The 18,963-nt window shown below is 59.1% G+C and overlaps 1 protein-coding gene across 1 annotated transcript in view; it reads right to left on the bottom strand.

Moving 5' to 3' along the window:
* Positions 1-18,963, bottom strand: part of PTPRE (protein tyrosine phosphatase receptor type E) — a 119,857-nt gene that overhangs the window by 65,780 nt on the left and 35,114 nt on the right. The window contains exon 2 of the mRNA XM_054581690.1: positions 5,438-5,460. The gene's annotated coding sequence lies outside the window, so the exon portion shown is untranslated. The remainder of the gene's footprint in view (positions 1-5,437; positions 5,461-18,963) is intronic.

Raw genomic sequence — 18,963 nt, 5'->3', positions numbered from 1 at the left:
CCCCGGCCAAGATCAACTCGAGCCATCAGAAAATTGTTCCAAAATGTAATTATCTGCCGGCAAACTGTGTGCAGAATCCACGGGACAGGTTATTTATGAACGTGCTCTATTCGTGTATAACTGCAAAATAATGTTTTTGATAATGGAAAATTTTGTTTCTCTTGGCTGGCGTGTCCCTCCCCTTCGGTGGTGGTGTGGGTGCAGCAAACACTGGAGCCTTGGGTGTCCCCGCCCGTGGTGCTGGCAGCTCCAAGGCCATGTGGGAACGCGAGCAGGCACACCCAGGCTGCCCCCAGGCCCCGGGGGCCCGAACAAGACCCTGAGCCGGAGCCTCTTTGTCAGCTGTCAAGCGCTCTACCTCCACGTGTGGCCTCATACACACAATTTGTTTTCAGCACAAGGCATTTAAGTTCTCGGGCAAAACAGGAAATAGATTAGGTCCTGTTTTTTTCAGTGACTAAACAGTTCCATCTACATGACATTTTTTAAAAAATTAATTTTTCTGCAGCGACATGGGAACACACAGAAGCTTTCAAAAAGTGCCATGTAGCACCTGAAATGGCACCCTTTCTGATGGCAGATCAGTTTTGGTAGAGTTGCTTGAAACCCGTTAAATACTGTCAACGTATTTTTTTTTAAAGTTGTTAGAATTCATTCAGCCTCCATCATAAAATAACAAAAATGCCAGTTTTGCTTTTTGCTTATTCTCACTTCTATTCAAAACAAGGAGAAGAAAAGCAACTCAGAGAATCCATTCTGTGGCCTGTTTTGTTCAGCACGCCACGCCCTTTCCTTCTCCCACGTTTTAAATGCTTTATACTAAACTCGGCATCATAATAAGCAGATTTTAAAAGTCACTGCTAACTGGAAATTTTTAAACCCAATGCATCTAATCTCCGGTGGTTCCATGTCCCAATGTGCACGGGGACGCCCCCTAGTCGATGGGACAGAAGCTGGGGGCGATTCCCCAAAGCAAATGGGGACTGGCCATGGGCCAGCCCCTGGCCACCCTAACTCATTCCCGAATCTGGGGTTCTGTGGGGCCGAGGGATCTCTCTGTGACCAGTTCCCTCTCTCCCTTGCCCAGTGTGAGTGACGCCGCTCCTCGGGCGTCCGGGACCTGCGGCCACTGCCATCAAGGGCAACAAGGGGCGCACCGCCCTGCCTCCAGGCCCTGAGCACAGGCCCCTTAAGGACCGGCCCCGCCCTGGCCCCCTGGCCCCTCCCACTTGCTCACCCCATCGCTGGGAACTAAAATGTCACTTCACAAATCCTGCTGTTAGGAAAAGGAGAGCGGCTGGGATGATAAAAATAGGAAGCGTCCATCTTAAAACGGGTGGGACTTTGCTGTGTCATCTAGCCAGCCCAGGGCCCAACACGGCTGGGGACCGTCCTCCTCTGAGGTGCCGCCCCCCCCCCCCCCCCCCCGCCCATGGGTTCCTGGCAGCCCGCCAGCCCGGCGGCCCGCTCTCCCGGGCGCTGGCTGGCCGGGCCGGGCTGGTCGCGCAGGGCTTCCTGGAGCCCACACACAGACTTCCTGCGGGGGCTGGGCGAGGTGGACAGAGCCGTCTGCCAGGTCCTTGCTCCATGAGAGCTTCCTGGCAATATCCTTTAACCCGATTTTTAAGTCCCTTATGATTTTACCCCATGCAGCCACCACACAGATCCCACACGACCAGAAAGGCCCTCCTCGCGGCCTCCCTTTACCTCTCCTCCTCCTGGGATGCCGCTGGGGAGCCATCCTGGTCGGCGAGGATCCATGTTTTCCTGTCTGTCAGCCGCCAGGGGATTTCTGGAAGGCGCGCCCGGCGCTGCAGGGGTCTGCCGGGCGCCCGGGACGAGGCGTGGGTTTATATAGGAGAGCTGGGGCCCCGTCCCTCCCCATGGAAACTATGACCCCGAAGTCCAGGCCTTTGCAGAGTGACAAACGATGATGTAGCAGATTCCTTCAAGAGGCACTTCTTGGAAGAATGTTGGAACTTTCCTGGGGGGTGAGTGGGAATGGAAATAAGTGAGGGATTCATCTGCCGGGCAGAGGAGCCGTCAGACCCAGACACGGTGTGCCTCCAAGTGGCATCCGCTTCTCCCTCAGTCTCCCGGCGACCGGCGTCTCTGCGGGGAGCAGCCCTGTCTGCTCAGAGAGGACGCCTGTGGAACCCACGGATGCTCCTCAAAACCCAAGAACAGGGCCGAGGAAGGAAACAGGAATCGGATCTTGGAGAAAGTGTTTGAACCGTCGGTGTCTTTCTGCAGACGCACGGGACACGGAGTGCGGTCCATCGGCGCCCATGGAGCCGAGGCCCGGGGGGCGGGGCGGCGAGCGCGGCCGCGGCGGTGCACCTGACCGGCACGCCCCACTTCCCTGGGGCACTGCCGGTTCCTTCCCCCATCCCCCGCCCCGACACGGTGGCCATTCAGTCCAGCACCAAGGAAGAAAAATGACTTGGAAGACAAAAGTCCCACGGGTTGAAACGGATGGAGGAGGACGCATGGGTCATTCCAGAGGACCAGGCTGGTGCGGGAATATTCTAGGTTAAATTTAAACTCAGCCCTTACTTTAGTTTTCTGGTGTTCCTTTGGTATTTCCACGAGGCAACGTGAAAGAGTCAAGTTACAGGATCATGTAATCTTACTTATTGGGGATACCCTTGCATGCAAGAGTACAGGCCCCGGGGAGCCTGGAGAAAATATTTAAACCTTGTTAAGAGCCTTCTGAGATTCCTAACTCGGCAGTTCCACGGCATTATTTAAATGCTGTGCACCCAGAGCCCCAGAGCGGCCAGCACTGTCCAGTCGGCGGAACTTCGGTCCCTATCAGGTGATCGGTAAGAACGGGGGGAGTATAACTTATCAAGTTTATTTTTAAATACAAAGAAAAATGCGAGAAGGGGTGGCTGTGCTGAAAAGACTCCTCCTAATCCAGTTTAACCAGGGAACTTTAACTTAAAAAAACGAACAAAAATTAACGTAGTATTGGCCTATTCAATGAAAAACCAGCGTTTACTGGTAGAAAGGGAAGGTCCTTTTGAATCCATGGTGGTACTGGCGCACACACTGCTGCCCACTGAACGCCTTCTTTAAAAGCTGTAAACAACCGCCATAATTTTGTGACACTATTAACAGTAACGACGTTAAGCTCTTACTTTGGGTCACCGCACTTCAATGCCGCAACAATCCTAGGAAGTGACTGACAGACAGGAGGGGGCACAGTTCGCGTGCTCGCCCAGCAGGTGCCCGCTGGGCCCCTCTGCAGCCAGCCCACCCGTGGACGGAGGCTGGGGACAGGCTCCAACTGCAGGGCGCTGGCTCTCCCCCGCCCCACCCCGCTCCCAGGTGAGCTATCCATTTAATTCTAATGGACGCCAAAGCAAGTTTCTAATTCCGCACAGTGGAAATAAATTCTTTCCTGTTAGTTGAAACTCTGATGCTCTGCAACAAGCCTCAGGGGTTCAGCCGTGAAACCGCCGTGGGCTGGAGGCCGATCTGAGGTTCCGTCCGCCCTGATGCCCAGCAGACTGACCCTGGAGGAGCGGGTGGGGCGGGCGGGGCGGGTGGGGGTCCGTGTTCCCAGAACCGCTCCCTTGTCTCCGAGACAGCGAGCTCCTGAGATCAGAAGCATGTCTTCCTCCGGGAACTCGCTCCCTGCTGCCTAGAGCAGAACTCCACTATCCTAACGACAAGGAGGCCGAGGCCGGGCCCGAGGACAGGGCGCCGCCGCCGCCCCAAGCAGCTCTGGCTCCCAGCACCTTTGGCAGGAACAGCGGTGGGAAGCTGACTCCCAGACGAGCACTCCATCACCTCTGGATGGCGGACCAGCTTCTGAACCTGTCCCTGGCTTTGAGACGACACTGGGGGTGGGGAGCCTCAGGAGCACAGGGCACAGGGTGGCAGCTGCTCAGTCACGGCAGCCGGTCAGCTAGCCAAGAGGCTGGCAATCCCAGACAGGTGGGCAGGGGCCAGTGCTGGGCCAAGAGCCAGGGAGCCGAAGGGAGACCTGTATCTCGGGAGGAGACACGTCGGTGCAGCCCGGCCCTCCGGCAGCTCCTGCCAGCGTGGCGGGGAAGCGCGGACCCCCACCCGCCCCGGCCGCCCCACCCGCTGCCTCCAGGGTTGGTCTGCTGGGCGCCGGGGCGCCCCCGCTGTGGAGGAGTGCGTCCTAGAGCCACTCAAACCCGTGCCAGTGAGTCGGCATCTCTTGTTTGGGCACCGAAGGCAACGGAGACTGCAGGCCTCTTGTCACCAAGTCTCCATTCCATGCCTGTCGGTCCAGTAAGGACCCTGCTCTCTGATCCCGCGGCCGACACTTGCGCAAGGAGATCATGCCATTCAGAACGGACAGCATCCGATGACGTTGTGACAGAGATGGGAGACGACACAACCGCCTTGGCAGGCGGCACGTGGAGACTTTCCTATTCTCTGCCCTGATAGGTTGTTGACTGTGTTTGGCATTCCTTCCAGAGAGCGACCATCCACGCAGCAAAAATGCGTTGACTCATCCAGGAACGGCCATGAGCACCTACGTCCAGGGGACACGGTGCCGGGAAGGCCACCCAAGGGAAGGCCACCCCCAAGGGAAGGCCACCCCCCAAGGGAAGTCCACTCAGGGCAAAATAACCAACCCCCTGACCTTAGGATAATTCAGAGCAGAGTCCGGGAATCTCAAGCCAGGTGACGCCTTTGAGAAATAAGCTTCCTACTTGCCCACACCTTGGTTCACTCACGAAAGGTGAGCATCTCCATCACGCCAGACCAGGTGCCACCTGCCCACAGGCCGCGGCCACTTTGAAAGCGCTTAGGTTTCCTTGCCTCAGTTCCTTTAGGGAACTTAACCCTGTGAAGCTGACTAAGTAGAACACAGAAAAAGTACGTTTCTCCCTCTAAATACCAAGACATCAAGACCACACGCAGCGGCCTTGACCTCGAAAGGCAGAAAGTTCTGGGACGATGACACTTCTCTTTTTGCACCAAAAATGCAACCCAGAAAAACTCCTTCTCAGCAGTTTCCCCCACCACTGGCCGTTGAAGGACCAACGGCCATCGGTGCCATCTTGTGCCACTGGGCTCCCTGAGGGTCATCGGGTGTGCCACCCAGATAAGGCGATGCCCTTTGAGAAGTCAGGACAAGGCAGAGGAAGGAAAGCTGGTGGAAAGTGCTTTCTCAACGGTGCATTTCAGGATGTGAACAGCTGAGCCAGATTTCACACACACACACACACACACACACACACACACACAAACGCACGCACGCACACACTCACCCCCCCAGAAGTGTGGGGCGAGCCTGCAGGAACAAGGTAAGGCCTAAAACTCTAGCGTAACACACTGACCGTACGGCCTTCTCTCTCGGGAAGACGATGTTCTCTAACAATCAAACCCCCCTCCTTTTTTAGGTCATTGGCTACACATCAGAAATGATTTCTTAGAATTTTGTACTTACCCAGGGAAAATGCCGGCTATAGTCTGAAAAAGAAAGAGAAACAAAGAGTCAGTTTCCTGGTCAGGAGGGGTATTTGCTAATTCTGGCCACTTCTTTCCCTACATCACCAGCGGAGCGCGCCCGCCTTGGCTTCCCTGTTTTGCCTTTTTATCTTGGGGATCGTCCCTGCTTTTTGCTGAAATCACCAGCTTTCCGGAGTGTCCCGCCCGGAATTTCCTATAAGGTCTGGGTGTCGGTTGAGGGGGGAGGGAGGTGGCCGACCCAGATCTGAGACGCTTGGCACCTCGGCCCAAGGCGCCGTCGGTCAGCCGCCCCTCCTGCCGCCCGCGGCGCCCCCCGAAGCCGCCCCTCCGCCCCACTTCTCTGGAGGCGGCCCCTTCGAACCTGCTTGGGGAGGCCCCTCGCCCTGGCGAGTCATTGTTCAGTGTGCTTATTCCCCGTTCATTGAACTCTGCCGTCCTTTTAAAAACAGTTCCACTGAGATATAACTTGCACACCATGAAGTCCCCCTTTTAAAGTGTACAGTTCGAGAGGTTTGAACACAGTCAGGAGTTTTGCGACTATCGCCACGATCTCCTTCTAGAACATTTTCATCTTCCCAAGGGAGCCCCAGGCCCATGAGCTCACTAACTGCCCACCTTGCTCCCACCTCAGGCCCCTCTGCTCCCCACCCGGAGCCCCTGGAGTCGCTCATCCACTTGCTGTCCCTGGGCTGGCCTATTGTGGACATCTCCTGTAAAGGGGACCCGACAACAGACGGCATGGGCAGTGTGTTGCGGTCCATGCACGAGGCAGCACGGACCAGCGCTTCCCTCCTGTTCATGGACGAGCGCTGCCCCCTTGCACAGGTGCACCACGGTTTGTCTCTTCATTCTTCACTTGACAGACACACCCCTTGTTCTGGTGGGAGTGGCCCGTCAGGCTGCCTCACCAGAGGGCTCGTAGCCTGCATCTGCCTATGGCTGGGGACACGCTCGGCGGTCACCGCGTATTTGCACTGCAGGAGAATCGAATTGGCCACCGCTATTCTAAACAGCGAATGCAGTGCACGGCATTCTCCACCAAAATAGACTACCGCTTACCTTACTCATGGCCAGGCTAGATGTTTTAAAGCAAAGACAATAATGACTATCCACTGCACAATTATAACAAGTTGTACTAACGAACAGGGGACCTGAGAAGTAGATTTAGAGTGAAAGAAGCAGAGGTAACAGTTCTGATTTCTAAGGAATTTTCCAATCTACCCGCGCAAATCCACAGCTGACATTATTCTCAGTGGTGGAAGGCTGAATGCCCCCCATGCTAGGAACGGAGTGAAGACAAGACGTCCCCTCTCACCTCTCCTATTTAATGTGGCACTGGATGTCCTAGTCACTGGAATAAGGCCGGGAAAAGAAAGAAAAGCCACATAAATTGGAAAGAAAAAAATACTTTCTTATTCTCAAGTGACATGATTGTCTACACAGAAAATTCCTGGGAATCTACAAAAAGCTGTGGAGTAACATACAAAATCACAGGGCTCCCGGGGGCGACGGGTCCACGGCGACAGCACACGGCAGGAAGGCGAGGCCGCGCGGAGCTGGCTGGAGGGTGCGGAACTGCCTTCCCGTAGGAATGGCTGATCCCCAGGAAGAACCTGAGAAGAGGGACCTGCGGTGTTGGCCTGGGACCAAGAGGGACCTGCGGTGTTGGCCTGGCACCAAGCACAGGGACAAGGCAGGAGGGGACGGCACCCTAAATACTTCGGGAGGACGGAGAGGAGCGCGGAGAGCCACCTGCCCCAGGACGCTGAGCCCCGTTAACGTAAAGTCAGACCCAGCGCCCAGCAGAACCCCGTCGCACGGGGAAGTGGGGCCGCGGGCTTGAGTCTGACCGAACCGCAAAACAGGGAAACCTCGGCTGCCTTAGGAGCTGGGGGGTCCCTGTCAACGCTGGGTAAATAAATGAACAAGCATGATCGACTCTGCATCCCCATCAAGCTCAAGTAATGATTTTACATTAAACTGCAGTCTGATGCTGTCTTAGCTTTTATCTTTTTTATTGCATTTATTGGGGTAACATTTATGGGGTGACAATAAAATTATACAGGTTTTGGGTGTGTGGTTCTATAACACGTCATCTGTATGTTGCATTGTGCGTTCACCAGACCAAGCTGAGTTTCCTTCCATCACTGTTTGTGCCCCGTACCCTCCTCCCCCTCCCCCACCCCCATTCTGTTTCTTAAGCCCAGGAAGGACACACGGAATGGTGAGCTCTGCAAAGAGATCGCATACTGCATTGGTTTGGGGCTCGCACGGGTCAGCGCGAAACCACAAGCAGCAGCTTCTCTAAGCGCAGGAGCAGAGAAAAACCTGAGCGGCCAGAACATCCTCCAAAGCCGGCCTTTCTTCAGGCGACCACTTCCTGCAGCCCTAGGCCCCGCTGCAGGTGGCTGCAGAAATGGAGCGACACGTTGGTTGGTCAAGGTGAATCAGCGCATTTGGAAACGGGGGCGGGGGTTGGATCCTGCAGACACATCGGTTCTGCTCGGGGTGGGGCGGTGTCATCGAGGAGCCTGCACGGTGTCCTTCCACCTCAGGCAAGGTCCCTGGCCTTATCTGGGGCAGCACTGTCCTCTGGGGCGGGAGAGAAGCACTGGATGTACAGTCGGTCAGGCGCCTCAGCAGCCGTGACGCTGCCTCCCCCGCGGCCCGCGGCCCGCCCGAGGAGGCGTGCTCAGTCCCCTTTTAAGGATGAGAAGACTGAGACTGGACCAGTGTCCCCCAGAGCAAGCCAGGGGGCATCGGGGATCCGAACCCAGGGCCTCTGAGACCAGTCCTGGTGGGGCTACACCGGGCCATCCAGCCCACGTTGTAGGGGCATCTGTCTGTCTGGCTTGTCTGTCTCCTTTCCCGAGTGATTCTTTTTCCACGAAGGACTTTCTGTTCAAGGAGGCACTGATCCTGGAGAAGTCCTCACTCTAGGAACGGCTCCCCTGTGGCCTGTCAGACAGAAAGATCTGGAAAGGCCCAGGCAGGGCACATCCTTCCTGTGCGGAGCAGGAAGCCCGCGGGAGGGGCTGGGGTCCCAGGGGCCTGGACCAGCTGACCACAGAGGTCTGTCCCCAGGACCCAGGCACAGCCACTTGCTCCCAGAGACCAGAGCGGGGAGCAAGCCCAGCTAGACCCTGGGGAAGGGGTGGCGTGAGGACGTGGAGCAGGGGAAGCCCCCCTCGGGGGGCGGGCAGCGGGCGGCGCCCCTGCAGGAAGCAGCCACGCCGCAGCCTTCGGTCCAGGTGGCGCAGGAGACAGGGGAAGACCCGGCCACGTTATTATGCGTGTTATGTGTCCCGACCTTGCAAGAATCAGAACGCGGCCACAGCACTTAGGATCGATGCCTCGGATCCCTTCCACTTAAGAAAAAACGAAAATTCCTTCTGGTTTGTCAGGTTGCGAGGCAGGCAGAGCGGGGCAGCCTTTCCACATTCAGGAAGGGGTAACCCTCCTGGACGCCGCCCTGTCCTCGAGCACCATGCCTATAACCTCTCCTTTCCACTGGGCAGCAGCATCGAGAAAACGTTGGGATGCACATTTCCATTTTAAAAAATGTCTACACACGTAGTTCTCCGTGTAGGTTGTGTCTACAACGTAGATCTCACGACAGGCGACCACTTCGTAAAGCGAGGGCACACAGAGTCTAGTCCATGAACTCAGACCCCGTGGCGGTCTCACCGGGACCCCCAGCTCAAGGCTGTCCTGGCCACCCTCTCTCAGACTCCTGCGTGGCCCAAGAGACACTAGCTGTCTCCATCAGTCAGTCAGGGCTCTTGGAATAGCAAGGAGCATCGTTCACGGCCCATCACGGTGACACTCAAGCACAGGGACCCAGACAGTGTGCTCAGACGGATGGTCCAAAGAGCAGGACAGTCAGTACCCGAGAGAAAACAACAGCGGCCAGTCACAGGCTCTCAGTGCGTGGGGAAGCTGGGGGTGGGAGGCTCGGGGAGACGGCCCTCGGCTCTGCTCAAGTCCTCTGCTTCCTGCGTCCGTCGGGCGGGCGGTGGGGAGTCTGCGGGAGGCCCCGGCGCGCCGGGTTCAGGTGCTCACTGACCCCACTCTGCCGGGTCTCGCAGTTGCCTGCTTGCCTTCCCCGGGCTGGCGAGGCTGTTAATTCCTGCCCTTCCTGCCCCACGCAGAGGTCTGGAGGAGCTGCTGACGGCCCCCTCCCGGCCCCGCCATGCCAGGGGACAGACACCTCCCAAACGACAGGGGTGGGGTGAACCTTACTCCGCCCACCCCGCAGCCAGCATGCCACCTTGAAGCGGGGGAGAGATCCCTAAAACAACATGGCTAACGCTGGGGAAAAAGACCCGTTGGCTCAAGCAGTCATTTTGTCAGTCTGTGCACGGCAAGCTGGACTTGTAACACGGGGCCACGATTACAAATTATTATTCACGGGCAGCTGCTCAGCAAAGACCGTGGGTGTCCCTCGAAGACTTCCACGGGGGGGGGAGGGCGGGTGCTGGCGGCACTGCCCGAGGACCGCCAGCCACAGGTCACCTCCCCTCTGTAACAACGGGTCTCTGTGCTCAGCTGCGACGTCCAAATGGGAACCTCACGGAACGAGAGGAGCCAGGAGTCCGCTGGCCTGTCGGAGAGGACGTGGCTTCCGGCACGCGACCCCCCGAAGGCCTGCCGCTTCCCAAGGGGTCCTCTGTGAGCCCGCCCGCCCGCCCGCAGCCCTGTTCTTAGGGACACACCGGGGACCAAGCCTGCTTCACTGTGCCCACTCTTCTCCCAAATGGGGTCCCGTCCAGAACCCCACAGGCTCCCTGGGTGCTGGTACTTGTCTTGTGCCCCTGCCCCCCACATCTGGCTGCAGGAAACTGAGTCAGGACGGTGCCCAAGACAACGGTGGCCGAATATTCCCTTCCCGCCCTGCAGGACCCGGGGTCTGGGCCTGGAGGGTGGGCGTTGCGCCCAGGGAGACGCGGGCTCCTTGCGGGGCACAGGGCTGTCTCTGGACAGACGTCACACATCAGCATCTTCTTCCAGTTTGCAGAAAAATGAAATCTGTGCGCACAACGTGACCGCTTTCCTTTTCTCCGCTACTGCTTGTTTGCCGGTAAGTACGGCCCTGGAATAAAAGGACTGAAATACCAATCACCCATTAATGGAAAAATTCAGGACCAGCTGACCACCGTTGGCTTCTCTGCCTGTGTTTGTGGAGTCAGCTGCTTGGCGACGTAATTTTATAACATATACTCGGGCTCATGTCTTTTTCTAGTAAAACCGGAGAGAAACAGCCACATGGTTAGGACAGCGCCTGGCCCAGGGGAGGCACCAAGAGCCCTGGGCTGGACAGGTGAGCGCACGTCACGGTGCCGGGACAGAGCAACCAAAATGTGGCGATTCCAAATCTGCTGCTGCCCAAGCACGTCCGAGGACCATGCTCGTCTTCCAGGTGAGGCTCTGGAATTCAGCTACCCCCGAGGTCGGCGCTGGGGGCCAGGTGTCACACGGCACCTGTAGGTGGGGCCCCGGTGGCCACACCTGAGCACACCTAAATGTCCCCACCGACCAGGCGAGGCAAGAGAGGACACAGGGTAGAGGACTAGCTCGGGCGGCAGTGACCTCGCCCACCGACAGCCTCGCTGCAGGCCTTGGGCCTCCTTGCCGACCTGGGCCAGCGCCTTGATCACACTTGACCTGACACTGTTTTTTCTCGCCCCAGGGGGGTGAATGGGGCCAAGAGGGGAGCATTTCTGGAAAGCAAGCCCTGCCTTACTCCTCCCACTGGGGGCCATGCTGCGAAAGGTCCTCCAGACGGGCTTGTTGGTACAAGACGCTCACGTAACTAAACTAAGTCTTTCCAGAAGACGCTTTCCTTCTTCCAGTGAACGCTCCCCGAGCCTCAGAGAAAATGATTTCTCTCCAACAGCAAACCACCGTTTGCGGGCATTATTTTCTGGAGCGCCGACAGGAAATGCCCCTGTGGTTCAGCAGGAAGCCCCAGGCCCACGAGCGGGCGCTAACCATGCCTGTGCGGGGCTGGCTGGCGGCTGTCCTCACACACAGCTGTCAACAGCAGCCGCTGCAGAGGCCCAGGGCGAAGTGACGGTCCCCAAGGCCACCCAACGGATGAGCCATGGCATTAAATAATTATTCAGGAGGCTCACTACTCCCATGGACCCAGAATGAATAGAAACTTAAATCATGCTTCTTAATTTAAAAGTAACGATTGCTGCTGTTAATTAAAACGCTAGTTACCACCAATTCTGTACGCATGGCAAAGGGACAAGTCCGACAGCCTCCTTCACCAGTATTAATCAAAGCGATTTGATTAGTACACAAGAGTGACTACAGTGAACGGAGAGAGGAAAGAGCATTTTTGCCGGTCAGGCTGCCAGGGATAAAGAGAACAGAAAGTGCGGGTGAGCTGCCCTGGGGGTTGCCTAACAGCGCCTGGACGGTTCCCGGACGGCGCCTCGGGGGAGGCCCCAGCGACCAGCACGGGGTTCACGGGCACCACCGGATGCCGGGGCCCCTCCCGCCCCCAGGGCCAGCTGCGCTTTCAGCGACCTCTTCGAAGTGCACAGTGTGCTCCCGGTCATGGTGTCCAGGGCGGGAAGTTTCTAGGCCCTCGGCCCGCACAGCGTCTCACCTTCCCGCGGACACCACACACACCGGTCCCCGCCCCTTGCCTTCCTCACACTGACCCTGGCCCAGCGAGCTGCCCACAGCCGGCAGGTGTGTCCGAGGCCGCCCCCCGCCCCGTCCTGATGCCAGGTCCGAGCCCTCCAGGCTCCCCCGAGGGCCTCCCTCCGGAGCCCCGGAAGCAGAGAGCGGGCCTCGGTGGCCCCTCCCATGTGCGTCCCCTCCCGCCAGCCACACTGTCCGGGCCGCAGACGACGGCAGCACGAAAGCGAGGCCACCTCAGCTGCCCCGGGGTGCAGGCGGGTCCCTTCGCACTTCACAGGTGGCAAACGCAAGGCGCAGGCGTGCCACCAAAGACACAGAACCGGTGGCTTGCCCCGTGCGTCCTGTCATCTCCAGCTGTCACTCTCTCGTTTGGACGGCGTGGGGCACGGGTCGCAAATCCGAGGGCACTCTTGCGTGAACGGATGCGAAGGAAGGTGCCACCCCGGCAGCCCCCGTTCACCGAGCATCTACGACCGGCAGCGCTCTGACGACTGCTGACGACTTGAGAGATTTTTTTTAAGAAGTGCACGGACGGACAGTGAAGGTTTTCATCCTAAAGGATGTCCACCAGACAGGCGTGCAGACAGGTCCCTGAACGCAGCGGTGAGCGCGGCGGCCACGCAAGCCCGGGGCCGTGACGGGGGAGGCAGCAGCCCCTGTCCCCAGGTCCCAGGCCCACGCCAGGGCGTCTGTCTCCAGAAGACGACTCACAGACAGACGACGTGAACAAAGGCAAGGGAGCTAGAGAGTGCACGGAACGGTCTGGAAACTGCAAGGACTCTGAATCCTGGCTTTGACCTTGGAACAACTCACTTCACCTTCACGGGCCTGAGTTTCCTCGCCTTGGAAACAGGGGTAAGAACCCTCGGGGCGCTGGGTTACTGAACGAGAACACCCACACCGGGGACCAGTGGGCGCTCGGACTCGGCCCGCCTGGGCTGGACGTCTGAGAAAGGCCGGGGGGGCCGAGTGTGGACAGTGGTCCCGGGGCGGTGAACGGGCCACTCCGGCGGTCCAGGCAGGGGGTGGGGGGTGCCCCGGAGGGCAGAGGCCACCGGGACGGAGCTGGGGTGGGCGGCTAGCTAAGGATCGAGGGGCAGAGCCCACCACCTGGGACGTAAGTGGAGAGGAAGGAAAGGGAGGGGGAAGTAAAGGGGACCCCTGCCTGACAAGGAGGCTGGGTCGAGGGCTGGCCATCCACCGAGGCGGGTTCTAGTCTCCGAGTTCCCGACATGGCTGCTATGGGAACCTGTCACAGACACCCAGAGGACGTCACTGAGAGACGAAGGAAACCTACAAGGGTCGTAAGAAAAGAAGAAAACCTTTCTGAAGACAGTGCAATTCTTTTTCAGGCACGTGGCGCCCAGAGCAGAGATGTTTGTTAACTGTTTCTAGGAAAGACTTTGGAAAGTAGTAAACTGGATGCCTGAAAGATCTGCTAATTACCAGTTATTTTGTAAAAACAAACAAACAAACAGACAAACAAAAAACACGCAAATATTTTGATTTAACGGTTCCCCCCACCTAAGTGGCTGATCTGGCCCATCCGTTCCCCACTAAGAGTCCGTGGGAGATGCAGGAGAACGAGGCTGGCTCTGAAACAGTTGGGGTGGGGCAGACAGGGGGGTTGTCCTCCGCATCCCCCGTGTCATCTGAAAGAGAAAAAAGCCAAACGTCCCCACTGAACACGGCGTTCACAACGGAAGGCGAGCGCGGGCGCCCCCGCCACGGAGCTCGGCCCAGAAACGCCCCAGGCTTGCGGTGGGGCCGCAGGGCAAGCACCTGCCCTCCCCCCGCGCGCCAGCAGGGTCCTGCGGCCCCGCCGTGGGTCCCTCCTCCACACGCGAACACTGCGGCTTTCACTGGGAAACAAAGCCACATTATAGCACAAACATGCAGCGCTCCCTTCGGGACAGTGCGCGGCAGCAGGCGGGCTGCGTCCGGCCGGCTGGCATTCCGTGTGCCCGCCCACAAAGGTCAGCCTCCTCTTCCCCTGGAAGGTGGCGCGCCCGTCACTCTCAAGGGGAACCGCTCGCTTTCTTTACAACGCAAGGAATCACCCTAAAATGTACGGATCTGAGCGGCTTCCACAGGGTGTATACTCCCAGGCATTCGGGTCAACGTGGAGATGCGGGAGGCGGGGGGCAGGCATGTGCCCCACATACAGTGGGCACCTGGTCCTCGCCTGCCTCAGGCATGGCCAGTCGTCTGCCCAGCAACCCAGGTCCAAGTCTGAGGGGAGGAGGGAGCCGCAGGCTGGATGCCCCCAAGCCGGAGCCCTGCCCTCTGCTGCGTGACCTTGAGCGGCCCCGCATCGTCTCGGGACTTCGGGGGGTCTCTACCGTGAGGTCGCGGGCAGCTTCGGGTGTGGGCCCAAGGACACAGTGCTGTGTGAAGGAGCTCGTAAACTGGGCGGGGGAGACAGTGAGGTCCGGGAAGGGGCTGGGGGGCCGTGAGGAGCCGCTGCAGGCACAGCGGCCAGGGCGCCCGACGGTCCGTCCGGCATGACGCTGCGCCCTCTGTCCAGGGGCTCGTGTGCCCAGCCCCGGGCGTCAGCACCCGCTGAACTCACACCGCAGAGGCAAGAGCGGGGAGCCCCCTCCTCACCTCATGGAGGAGGACGCAGAAGCTCCCAGAATGTGGCTGAGGTCCCCGCGTTTCACGTCACACCTCGTCCTCAACTGGAGTCCGCTCCCATAAGGCCCGAGCTCCCGACACTCCCGCGTCCCTCTGTGCAGAGGGTGTCAGTGGTGTGTGACCATCCGTGCCACGCGCCAGCCTCAGCTGGGATCTGAACCTTCAGCTCCAAGTTGCCAACGAACCTGGGTTCTGGAGTTTCAGGCGAGGGAGGGGGACATGCCCTCCTACGCAGGCGTCCCGGCAGGTCCCAGCTCTGGATCCCGATGCCCATCAGCCCGGGGCACCCTCAGGAGCCCGAGACTCCCGCAGAGCACGGGTGACACGTGTCACCAGCTCACTCAGCCCTGACCAAGCGGAGCTTAGAGTCGCTCTGATTCTACAGGCAGCAGCGAAGACCCGTCCCACTGTTTCCTTCCAGGAGCCGATGCTAAGAACAAGCACAACTCTGGGGAGTCCATCGTCTCCTCGGCCTCGCGGTGACGCTGCGCAGGTGCGAGCAACCCTGTGTCCCTGACACACGGCAGCACGGAGCGCGGAGGGGACCCTGGCGTGTCAGGACTCCGGCTGTCGCGCCCTCCTGTTTTCTGTTGTGACCGTGAACTGGCCTCGGAAATAAGACGGCGAGAGAAGTGCAGGGACAGAGCTGAATCCTAACGCCAGGCCCTCGCTCTCCACATTCCATTCCCTACATGCCCAGGCTGGGTTTTTAATGAGAGGATTAATGCCTGCTGTGGAGGTGGGGAGGCAGCTGCTCCATCTTCTGTGTGGGGCTGGGGGCGGGGACGCTGTCGCAAACCCCATCCACGGAGTAACTCGGACTTTCAAAGCAGGGCTGTCTTAGAAGCCAGCAGCGGGAAGGTGTTTCTATTTCCTGAAAAGCTGGGAACATTCTTTCAGTCACAATGCGGGCATTGTGCTTGCATTTCTGCCCTGTTAGCCAGGAAGCTTCGGGCCGAATTTTGGGCACAATTGCCACGACATCTTCTCTCCAGGGATGTGGAGCTGGCATTTGCTGCGTGCCAGCTTGTGCACCGTGCTTCCACGAAGTGTCCTTCACTGAATGTCTGCGATCACCCAGGGACTAGCGTTCGAACTTCACGGAGTAGAAAACCAGCGTTAAACGGATGGAGGCCAGAAGCTGACGCGGCTGGCGCATGGTGGCGGCAGCGCCCGGACGCAAGGGCACCCGGGTGATGGCCCGTCCTGACGCGGCGCAGCCTCCCTCCCCTAACCTTTCTTGGGGGCACGGAGCCCGGGTCATCAGGACGCCACATTGGTAGCGTGGGCCGGCAGGACAGAAGCGGTGGCTGCCCCCTGGGACCCATGGGCATGGCTGTTCAAGGCAGGTCTCCCAGATGCCAGGACTGGCAGGCACTTTGTTGGGTAGAGCCTGGGGCTGGAAGGGGACAGCTGAGGCAGCTGTGCCTTCCCCAGACATCAGGTCTCCTCTTGCGGCTGCCCGAGAAGATGGCATCTGAACGCCACCTCCCCTCAGCCTCCAGCGTGAATCGCGGCTTCCTCTGCCCCTGCTCCCCACCTGTTTGCTCGAGTCCAGGGTGCAGATGACGTCGGCATTCAGAAAACGTCCCAGCAACACAGATGCCAAACCGCCCTGTCGGATTCCGAGTTATGATGGGTTTTAAGCGACCGACTCACTCACACAGGGGTGACGCCTCCCTGAACACACAGCGCGCGCGCCCGTCACCAGCTCAGCACGGCCTCCAAGGACTGGCCGCAGAGACGACTCTGGGACCCGCACCAAGACACACGCACACCCACGGGAGCATTTGGATGCAAGGCAGCGAGATCCACCGGGCATGGGGCAGCGCCTTGCACATCCTCGGTGTCCAGCAGACGTTGACAAAGACTTTACATGCCCTGAGACTCCCCTCTGTAACTTCAAACGCAGGCGACGTGCATGTGCGGTGACAGACGCGGGGAGCGGCCTCCCTGGGAGGGGCGAGGAGGGCCTGGGGAGACCCCCGGGGGCCCGAGTGTGGGGGCATGCTGCACGCCTGCCTGTGGGTGCCGGCGTCCAGCTCACGGGGCAAAGGCCCAGGGCCCTCGTACCTCACGGCGGGCCTGGTCTGAGTTAGCTTAGCGACGAGTTGGGATTGTTGCCGGAACTGCTCGTTACCCTGCATACATCATCAAAGAGATGAACTAGTTTCTCTTTCAAAAAACTGCTTACAAATGTGGCGACAGAAACGCTGCCGGGTCAGCAGCTCCACACACAGCAGGGCGCCGGGACGCGGGCACGGGGCCGACGGCCAGCCCAGGGGACCGCCGCCCCGCGGGGCTCGCCGGACACCGAGAGCCAGCTTTCTTGCAGGACACGCTTGCCTGCCTGGAGACAGAAACTTCGTCTGAAAGTGGTTTCCAGAGTTTTACCCTTTTTTCCCAAAGGATTTAGGAATCTCCCACGGGCGCATAAATCGTCAGGCGCCAGGCACATGGACGAACCTCCGGTCGTGGGCGGAACGGCTGCTCAAAGCCCCGACCGGGAACTGTGGTCAGAGCTTGTGGAGAGGGGGTCAACACACACCGGTCCACCTGCCCCCTGCACCCGCGAGGCACCTGGGCCGGTGTCCGCACGTCTCGGAGCCGCGGGGCTCCCATTACAAAATGAGGGGAGTCCACCTTACCCCGGGGTGCTGGGTAGGTGACCGGCTCGTCCTGCGTGGCCCGGGACTTTCCAGGTTTACACCGGGCGTCCTGCCTGCCAGTCCACCCCTGTCCCCAGCAGACAGACTGGCTGGTCCCCCACGGAGGTGTAATGCACCATCTGCAGTGTGTCTGGCACAGGTCACGTGCTCAGTGAATACTGACTTTGGCCACGCCTTCTCCAGAAAGTTTCCTTCTGGGTGGGTTTTGGCCGCGGTGCCCTTCATACATCACACCTGGGGCCCCTACCACCTGTCCTTCTGTCCCCTGTCCCACTTTAAAACATGAACGACCAGCAGCCTTCTAGCAGCGGCCGTCCGACGGGAGGGCTCCGCACTCCTGCTGAGGCGGCGACCCCCGCCGGCCGGGGACGCAGGGGCGGGCCTCCAGGGCGCCCGGGCCCCCCGCTCCAACAGGAAAGAAATGCCAGCCACTCCTTAGGGTGGCCCTGTGCCCGCGTTTGCTGTGTTGGCCCCCTGCTCAGTGGGGTCGCCACAGGCCACGCTGGGGACCAGTGACCAGGCAGAGCAGTCTGGGGTGGGGGGTGTGGAAGGGGGCAGTGCCGACAAAGCGGTCAGCGAAGAAAGAGAAGAGACTCCGGTGCCGGGGGGGAGGTGCCCGCTGCCAGGGAATGCGGTGTCCCCCGCCCTGCAAGGCCGCGGTGAGGGACGGCCAGGCCCTGAGCCAACCCAAGTCAGAATGTCCTGCCGTGGGTGCTGGCCAGAAACAGGGTTTCCAGGCTCGGACCCTCCACACACAGGGAGGGGTCCCCCCGCTCAGCTCCAATGGAGCCAGTTTTATCACCTCACGCCTGGCCACTAAAATACACGCATGTGTGTGCTTTCTAAAGCCGTGGAAGGAATACAGAATGAAATTGCTCGTGTGATCGCGTTTTGGTAGAAACTATTACGGGAATGCAGCGGGGAGTCGTGGCTTCTTCCTCATTTAAGGAGGTGCAGATACTTCTGCTGGGGAGCTGGCCTCGCCCACCCTGCAGGTACATGGCGGGGGTGGGGGGGACCAGAGAGTGTGGCTTCTACCTGAAAAACCCCGAACGCCCAGTGGAGAGGACAAACTCAATCCGCACTTTCGCACATTTCCGCAGGGATGTAAATCAATTTAAGGACTTAAAATAGCCACAGAAAGGAGGGGAAAGATCGCCCGCTGTCAGTTACCATGGGAATTACCAACTGAAGCGCTTCCTTTGCCTTTTAAAGGTCCTTGCGATTCTTATGACGGTTAGAATGCCAACCTGCGAGAGGGCAGCGTCTGCTTCCTGCCATTGGATGATCACCAAAGTGCCATCACGGAGTTCGAGTTGAAGCAGCTCCGTGAGAAGGAACGCTCGCTTCCTGTGGCGCTGACGTACTTCTCACGGAAACCCACGGTCTCCAAAGGGTTCTGAGAAATTGGCACAAGAGACGCTTACAGCCCTGACGCTGGCCTGGCATTTCCGTGGGAGAGTGCACAAGGGCTGGCTGCAGAGACACCGTCGGTCACCCCGACGCGGGCCCCCGTCCCCCGGGGACCTCGCCAGGGCAG

The sequence above is a fragment of the Pteronotus mesoamericanus genome, unplaced genomic scaffold, assembly GCF_021234165.1.
Source record: "Pteronotus mesoamericanus isolate MK-2021 breed Mesoamerican mustached bat unplaced genomic scaffold, CSHL_Meso_final contig_657, whole genome shotgun sequence".
In the NCBI taxonomy this organism is placed as follows: Eukaryota; Metazoa; Chordata; class Mammalia; order Chiroptera; family Mormoopidae; genus Pteronotus; species Pteronotus mesoamericanus.
This window is presented reverse-complemented; position numbering and strand designations above follow the sequence as displayed.